This window comes from Lampetra planeri, chromosome 40, assembly GCF_965212315.1.
Source record: "Lampetra planeri chromosome 40, kcLamPlan1.2.h2, whole genome shotgun sequence".
Taxonomy (NCBI): domain Eukaryota; kingdom Metazoa; phylum Chordata; class Hyperoartia; order Petromyzontiformes; family Petromyzontidae; genus Lampetra; species Lampetra planeri.
Genome location: NC_136146.1, coordinates 1,429,387 through 1,438,373, shown reverse-complemented (window position 1 = coordinate 1,438,373; position 8,987 = coordinate 1,429,387).

Sequence of the window (8,987 nt, the reverse complement as noted above, 5' to 3'; positions counted from 1 at the left end):
CTTTCACAGGCCGTTCAGAAATGACAATGTCGGCCACTTACTCAATACAATCTACATGCATTTCAGCTCGTTTAAATTCGCTTTTACATACAGGCTGAGGTGTGAAAGAGGTCTTATATGAGAACAGCAATGACGTCGTCGACATGCTGAACGAATTTGCCTCCACTTTACAAACTCTATCGCGAATTACAATCCGCAGTTTGACCACTTAATATCCACACGAGCGCTCCCTGTCAAGCGTGAGAGTTATTTGAACTTGTGGACGAAGGCCGTTCCATGAAGCCAACCGAACATGCTTTAATCGGCAGTTTTGAACGTGGGGACGGAACACACTCAGAAGTGCCAACTTGTGTCAGCACTAATACAAATAACAAAAGCCATAAACCATTCCCGACCGCCCACCCCACCTCTACGCACTCTACCTCTTACTACTCCTCCTCCCCGCTGGTTAACTGCCCACCCTGCGGAGGGCCAAATAAATTCCTCTCACCACAGAGAAGCATATGATGAACTGCACATGTGCGGTGCACATCCGAACGCGTTGTTTGTACACATGGGGTGTCCAGCCCCACCCCCCACCCCGAAGCTGCACATTGCATAACCATGTTCGGCCTCATTTCCAAGAAAAGCATTTTGATCCTTTATTTTTGTTTTCCTTCACCGGGACAAACAAATGAAAAACGACTGCTATGACTGTATCCTCTGCAGTAGAAGATGCTCTGGAATGTAAGACGCGTTTACAATTTTAGGGGGTCATTTAAAAAAATATATATGTTTCCAGATTAAGACGTCCTGGGAAAGTAAAACTATTGTAAATACTTTAGTTTGAGCCATTATTAATTATTCATATTAAATTTTCCTCTTCTTTGTCAGATGCCATTTAAAAATGGCAATACATTTTGCAAAAAGGCAAACGAGTTCACACTGTTGTGATTAATTATTGTCTTCAAACCAGTTCAGGCCCTGTGAGCAATACAGCTCCTTATCAGAAGCGACCTGGCCACAAGTGACAGCTCAACGAAGTGGCTTATCACGACGTGGGAAATTATAGCAGCCAAATACTCTCAAACGCATGCTCCTAAATGTGGAGGGAAAAACCAGAGGACCCGGAGAAAAATCCACGCGACCACAGGGGGAGAGAGACACACAGACTCCAAATATACAGCAGGCGTCAGGGTCGGGATTGAAATCACGACCTCCTGTATACCAGGTGGGATAGTTAACATCTCGCCACCGTGACGACCTGAGTAGTTAACGTCTCGCCGAGTGAGAATAAACGGTGTAGAATATTACGTTATGGAAAATAAACTGGAGGCTGGGAAAAAAATGTATTGTAAGCAGAGCCGTCTCCCAACAGATTATTCTGAACAGCTGCTCGTGGACGTCTGCACTCTAGATGGTGATGTATTGCTAAATATATTTGTCCTCTGCATTTATAATATTAACCCCCAAATTTAGCTTTAATACAGGTAAAAAATAAAGTGTATTACCATCCAGAGAAAACCGTTACGGTGCACATCGGATGCACATATAAATACATATATTGTCTCTCGTCGGCTGTTGAGGTTTGCTTTTTATATACATGCAGTAGTATGTAGTGAATACAACAGGGTGTCTATATCATTGTTGTATCGTGCTTCAGCCAGCGTACATGTTCACCCACGTCTCATATGGCTGGCGCGACAAAAGACATCCTCAGAGAAGCTGGAAAACCAAAGCCGCCCCAAAAAATGAACTCGAGTTTAACACAAAGGCGAGCAATATTTTCCATAATATAGGTTTGTATTGGGTTAGATCACGTGATTGTAAACATGTGTCGTTAAACCCGCCACCACCCGACACAGCCAATTTGTGAGGTTTGTCACGTAAACAGAACGTGCCAATTCGTTACTTTGCTCTCCCAATACACAGCGGTGTGCTGAACTAGTAACGAATTGGCACGTTCTGTTCACGTGACAAACCTTACTAATTGGCTGTGTCGGGTAATGGAGGGCTTAACGACGCATTTATATAATAACACAAAAAAAACCTGTATTATGAAATCCATTTGAGTCCGCTTCTGATGCTTTAAAAAATGGTCAATAAAACGAAATGTGGGTGGAAATGGACCAGGTTTATTGTTTCTCTCTGGACACAGTTTCTTGGATCCAAACCTAAGAGCACTGCTCCACAGCAGCAGCTCCTTCATTCACTTCTCTGCGGTGCTAGTGTCCATGCTCGAAGCAGCAACGGTGACGCGGCGGTCAGCGCACTGTTGCTACGCGCACGAATCCTGCTTGTGGCCAACGTCAGTGGAGAGTGATTATATCTGAACTGGTTCTGGGATTCGTATTCTTGGTTATTTCGGTTAAGTCACGTAGAAGAGAAATAATAAAAAAATAAAAATAAAAATAAAAAAATTCTCACGACGTTTATTTTTAATTTTCTTGATGTGGGTTTCACACCTGATGATGATTGTTTGTGTTGCAATCGAAACGTCGTGAGAATTTATTTATATTTTTTTATTTTATTATTTCCCTTCTACGTGACTTTACCGAAAGAACCAAGAATATGAATCCCTGCAGTCGCGAAAGCTTTCAATCGAAATTTGGTTCTGGGATCTCTCTCCCTTCACAAAGGCACACCGACCAGCATGACGATGCGTGGACAAAAAACTACCTGCAGAGGCCTTGATCCAGCAGTGGCTCTACAAAATGTTGAAACTTAGGTATATTATTCTTATCTGAATAACACATAAATCAAATGTTGTCAGATCAACCACTTGGAACTTTAAAGAGTGCAGAAATACACATTAAACTTTTCGAATAAATAAATGACGGTTTGTGTTACTTCAATAGGGCGCAATGCTTACTCAGAGTTTCCTTGAAGGAATCCTCCACTATTAGAGAAGTATCATTGGGCAGCGGTGTGAAAAGCACAGTTGAAATGGGGGCGATGCAATGCATTTATTATTATTATACCGTTTTGATGAAGAAAAAAAAAGACATCTCTGGGTGTTTTTCAACAGAGCATCACGGAACGATTTGAAAGAATCGCAGCCGAGATGTCGGTGGGCACCTGGAGGTCTCCCGCATCTCACTGCCGCCTGTGCCGTCAAGGCTGCAGAGAAAGTGCGGACGTTGAGAGGGTCGGAACCCGTTCAGCGACATCTCAATACGACCAAGTCTTCTTGGTTCTTTCGGTAAAGTCACGTAGAAGGGAAGTAATAAAAGAATAAAAATAAAACACAATAAAATAATTCTCACGACGTTTCGGCAACAACGCAAGCAGCCGTCTTCAGGTGAAAACGACCAAGTCTGTGTGCGTGCAATTTCTTCAACCTGAATCCCAGCTGCTGTTTTAATTCATTTTCATGAATTTTTTTTTTCTGTCAATGAAGCTAAAGCTGGTCGAAATTGAAGGAGGTTGTAACAGCATCAGCACCGAGTGTTCGTTGTTTTTGATCGTTATATTATAGCAGGCAGTAATAATTCATAAACAGACACTTTCTAGGAATGCATGAGTGTTGGAAAGCGCTCCAGAATTCATGCATATGCATGATTTTTCTTGTTTGTAAAAAAAAAGCGCTGCAACGCCTCAGCCTGCACACATCACCAGGTGTCCGTGTCATGCTGGGTTCGTGTAAAAAAAAGGGCTCTGTCCACTCACAGAAGTTGAAGCGTAGGTCATCTGGACAGGAGTTTGACCTCCGATGACAGACGATGCTTTCTCCCAGTAGCCAGCCGACACACGGCTCTGGATCAGCCGCCGTTTCTCGTCCGAACAAAGTTCACCGCCAGTGACCGCTTCCAGATCGATTCCGGTCGAACTTTACCAGACACTCGTTGCAGTGCTAGGTGGAAAGTTACGAATACATTAAACATATATTGACACAGCTGGTCGAGGCGGCTGCCTTGATCCAGAGAGGTAGTGCATTCATCTCGACGACCGATGTCCACCGGTTGGAGCGCCCACCTGCTTTACCCAGAGATTCTGTTTGTTATTCCAGACACCGCATAAAAAAAAAAACTGCTCGCTCGCTTTGAGAAGTTTGGCTGCCTCCTCCCTTCCCCGTGGACACGTTTCCGTGACAGCTTTAAAGCTCGCACGACGGTTTTCACTGCGGCATTTGTCGCAGAGATACCGATGACCCCCCGACGCCCCGCCCCACCGGGGCACTGCATGAATGTGTTTCTAATAAAGAATTTTGGGTTAGATCGCGTAATTATGAATGTGTCGAAACCCTCCACCACCCGACACAGCCAATCAGTGTGTTGGAGAGTGAATGTTGTGGACTCGCTCTACAACACACCGGTGGGCTGAAGTAGTAAACTAATTTGCGTTTTGTTTACGTGACAAATCCCTTACTGATTGGCTATGTCGGGTGGTGGAGGGTTTCGACGCATTTATTCTAACCCAGAAACCTTTATTATGAATAATATTGGTCGCGAAAGCCTCTGTGTTAAAATGAATTTGTGTGTTTATACAAAGCGGTTGATTTTTTTTTGTTTCAATTTACTCGCCCAAACATCGATTTGCCACATCTAATTTAGCGAGCCGTCATTTTGGTGGTATGTAGGAGCGCATCCGTAACCCATCTCAAGCAGACGTTTCTTTTCCGGTGATGGACTCAAATTGCAAGTCGTCGGTGCAAATTACGAACAACATTGCGTTAATTTAACTGCGCATTCTTATTCGTACAAAAGGATTGATTATTAAATTACATCACTGGTCTCTGCAATACGTCCAGAGGTGGCTTTTTATTTACTCACATATAAAATAAATGTAGCGATATTTACTATTCTGCTTGTAAGTGTGTGTGCGTGTGCTGCTTCACAAATGCACTTACCATATGGGCATGTGCCAAACATTATTCATTCATGCTTTTCGTGTGGGTTTGATTTCCTCTCTTGGCATACACTACCAGCAAGCAAATGCCGCTGCCAAAGATTATTATTCGAAAATAAACAAGTAATTACGAACGTAAAATAAACCCATGCCAGTTTATTCCATTTGGACAATTAATAAATAATGGCTTGCATTAGACGCTTTGACAATGCACAATCAGAGTATGAGTTGTGCGCCTTTTGGCGTCATCTGGTCCAACACCATGTGAGACTAGGCTCTAAGGAAAGCTGTCTCGGGTGTGGACCAATCAACTTCAAGGACAGTGCACATTATCAGAGTTATGTTTTTTGTTTGCATTATGACTGCAGGTATTGTGGTCTATGCAAACATGACTCCTTATAAAAAAAAGTGTCAGTTTTGTTGCCAGATAGAAGGGTAAAAAAACAATTATCATATATTTTACGGGCAACCTCCGTCGCCTTGCCACGCGACCTCCAGGCCGCACTCCTGCTCTGCGGTGGTCGAAGAGCTTGCCAGGCGGCTCCGTCCTGGCAAGCCGCTTGTTTGCAGACTCTATCCAAGCTCTTATTTTTCACCTGTTCTGCAACAGGGAAATCTGACCTCTCGTCTCACTCTCTGCCGCCAAACTCTTTGTTCGTGCTCTGACCTTCACCCAGCCGGATTCCCGCAACCTCCGAGTAGCACGGTTGGCTACGTGCAGTGCGAATGACGTTCAACACACATACGTGCGTAGTGTGATTCTCTTCTAATGGGTCTACCTGCCTATGCTCTCGCTGCACTCCGAGAAATTCGAAAGGCTTCGAGCACGGGTCGTTTTCCATCTACGCTTTCATTCTCACACTTCTCATCTCCTTTTTTTTACGATCAGAGGAAACAAGAAGATGCTCGGTGTAGTCGGCACTTTGCTTCGTTCATCATTTCGTTTTTTTTTATGATTTGCTTCATGTAAACCCTTTTTAAATTAAAGATTTCACAAAATATGTCATGCTCTGCTCTTCTTACCCCTTCCCTCTCTATCCCTCGCTGTACCCCCTCTCTCTCTCTACCCCCTCTCTCTCTCTACCCCCTCTCTCTCTCTACCCCCCTCTCTCTCTCTACCCCCTCTCTCTCTACCCCCTCTCTCTCTCTACCCCCTCTCTCTCTACCCCCTCTCTCTCTCTACCCCCTCTCTCTCTCTACCCCCTCTCTCTCTACCCCCTCTCTCTCTACTCCCTCTCTCCCTACTCCATGTCTATGTTCACCCTCTGTTTCCTATGCAATATTTGTAATAAAAAAAAACTTCCCATCTCCTTCAACGTCACTGGCACGCCGTTTACTACCGCTGCCTTTTCAGATACCTGACACCAGTCTCAACGTCTCTGCGTGGCTTTGCCCTGCCTCGTCTTGCCTTTCTCGTCTCCTCGGTGCCCCCTCTCGGCCTATTTGTTCTCAATCCTCGCTGTCTCTCTATCTTCCTCCTCCCGGTGCACAATCCTGATTTCAGTCCTCCTTTGCAACCCCTCCACTGGAATAAACTTGCCCTGTACGTTAAGAAGTCTACCCTCCTTACACTCCGTCCATTCCTCTCTTAAAGCTCACCTCTTCGCAATTGCCCATTCTCTTCATCTTCCCTCCCCTCGTCCCCCCACTCCTTCCCGTCCCTCCCCTGCCCTTTGGTGTCCCCCCCAACTAGCCTCTATGGCGGTCAATCATTCCTTAACCCTTGCACACCACAGCCATCTAAATCATTCTATTTTGCTACCGTTTTTGCAACCATATTAAGCGCCTTGAGTGAATGTGCTCTATACAAAAACAAGATAGGAAGCTAAAAAACATCTGGTGCGACCTGAAGCCACGCGGCAAAGCAATACAGCACAACCGCGAAGACTTGCGCGGCAGTCTACTCGAAGTCGTCACAGGTTTGTATCATCCACGTGACTCCTGCATCTCAAAATAATTTGACAGCTGTGAAGACTCTCCAAAATGTGCAAACCGAGGCACGTACAATGGCCAAAAATGTTCAATCCTAACATTTTCTTTTATCGTAAAATGCAGACGAAGATATGTGTTCACAGCGAGCTCATCTTTTGCCAACATGTATAATCTTAGGGGGGTTTATTTAGAGAGCTGAGCTGCATAGTTTGCTCATGATTGTGATAACAAAACCAAAACACGAAACACACTGGGATACTCAAGGAATCTTCCACGGAGATGTGGAACTTGACGTGAGTTGACGCAGTGTGACTATGCACATCTGTTGATGTCTTGTGTATCCGCAGGAGCATTCACTGCCATGTTCCTACGAAGCATTACGCTGACAAGCAGCGGTCGTGCTGCTCATACGCAAACTAATAAGAGCAAGTTGAGAAACACTCAATAGCTCAAGGGGGGGGGGGGGGCGCGGTCAGACCTTTGTGACGACGTGTGACGAGGGGGGGGGGTTGAGAAATGTGACGTCACACACAGGCAACTGCACATTGTTGGATTCGAGGGAGGAGTACGGCACAGCGCTTAGCATGTTATACAAAACCATGAACCCGGCGGCTTTAGTTCAATTCTCATCCACATCGAACATCAGTGAAATCCGAACCTATCCAGGTCGCTTCTGAAAAAGATCTGTGCAGTGTTTCCCTCGTTATTCGCGAGCTTGCTTTACGCGATTTTGGCCATCCGCAAATCGCATCGGGAACTCGACACATCGACTGCATCGAGAGGGATAGAAAGAGATGAAGAATGTGATAAGATAAGGTGATGAAAGAGAATGGGATGCTAGAAAGTTATAAGATAAAGTGATGAGATAATGTTCATGCATTTAATAGCTTACTTTCATGGTAATTAATTATAAAAATATGTTTTCGTAGACCAATACCATTATACACGAAATGTCTGTTCACGGGCATCTCCAGAATGGATACCTCGCGAATAACGAGGGAATACTGTATAGTCAGTCAGTGGACCTTGCCTGATTAAATAGAAAATAGTTCACAGTTTTATCATTCCCCCATTCCTCACCCTCCCCCCCCCGCATCCTCCTTCCCCTCACTTCCCACCACTCCTCACAACCAACAGTGACCAGTGCGGTGCCTGAATTGATGCTTAGTCACAAATTCTGTACGAATGCACAACAATCCGGCCATGATTCGATGCGTACAATAAACTGGTGCTCTTGGCTTGACGTCATGAATCACTTCTCAGTTTTTTTTTTAAGCTGACGAGAGTGGAAGGCCGTACCTCTATCGCACATGCACAATGCCACCATGACAACATCAGCAATTAATGATAAATATATGAACACAAAACGTATCACTTTTTAAACATTCAGGCTTCTGGGAATAAAAAGAAAGGCATCGCTTTGAAGAATCAGCATTATGAAAGTCACATGCTGTTCATACAGGGGCGTAAGTTAAAGTCCATTATGAGATTTTACGGGGTTTCTATATCCTGCCAAGTTGGGTTTTTCGTGTGTGTATGTAAAGGACATCTGATAAGCAGCGCATGCTGGAAAAGTCTGCTAATTCAAGGGACTACCAAAAACGAACACGTGCAAATAGCATTAGCTGCTTTCATTAAACAAATTATATATTTTTGACTAAGCCAGCAAAAGCCTATGTTTGTCCCGCACCCACCCGACCATCCATTCTGTGCCTCACCACATGCCTCCCTCTCTACCCACATTAGCGCAGTTGGCTCATGCAACAACATTGTCAGTTTAACACGTAGTAGTAGGCTTTTGCAACCAATATTATCCATAATAGAGGTTTTTTGGTTAGATCGGGTAAATAAAAATGCGTTGTTAAACCCGCCACCACCCAACACAGCCAGTTAGTAAGGTTTATCACGTAAACAAATCATGCCAATTCGGTACTAGTTCAGCACACTGGTATGTTGGAGAGAAAAAGCCACGACATTTACAATTCGAGTACGACGTTTCACCGGTAATTACAACCAGCATCATAAGGCAACAGCGAGAGTTGTGGAGAAATCCTCCTGAACTAGTAACAAATTGCCGTGTTTTGTTTGCGTGGCAAACATTACTAATTGGCGGGTTTGACGACACATTTATATTTAGGCGATCTAACCCAAAAGCTCGATCATGAACAACATTGCCCTTTATTTTCCTGCATGGCAGCCCTCGGCCCCGTCCTCTGTTTCAGCTCACC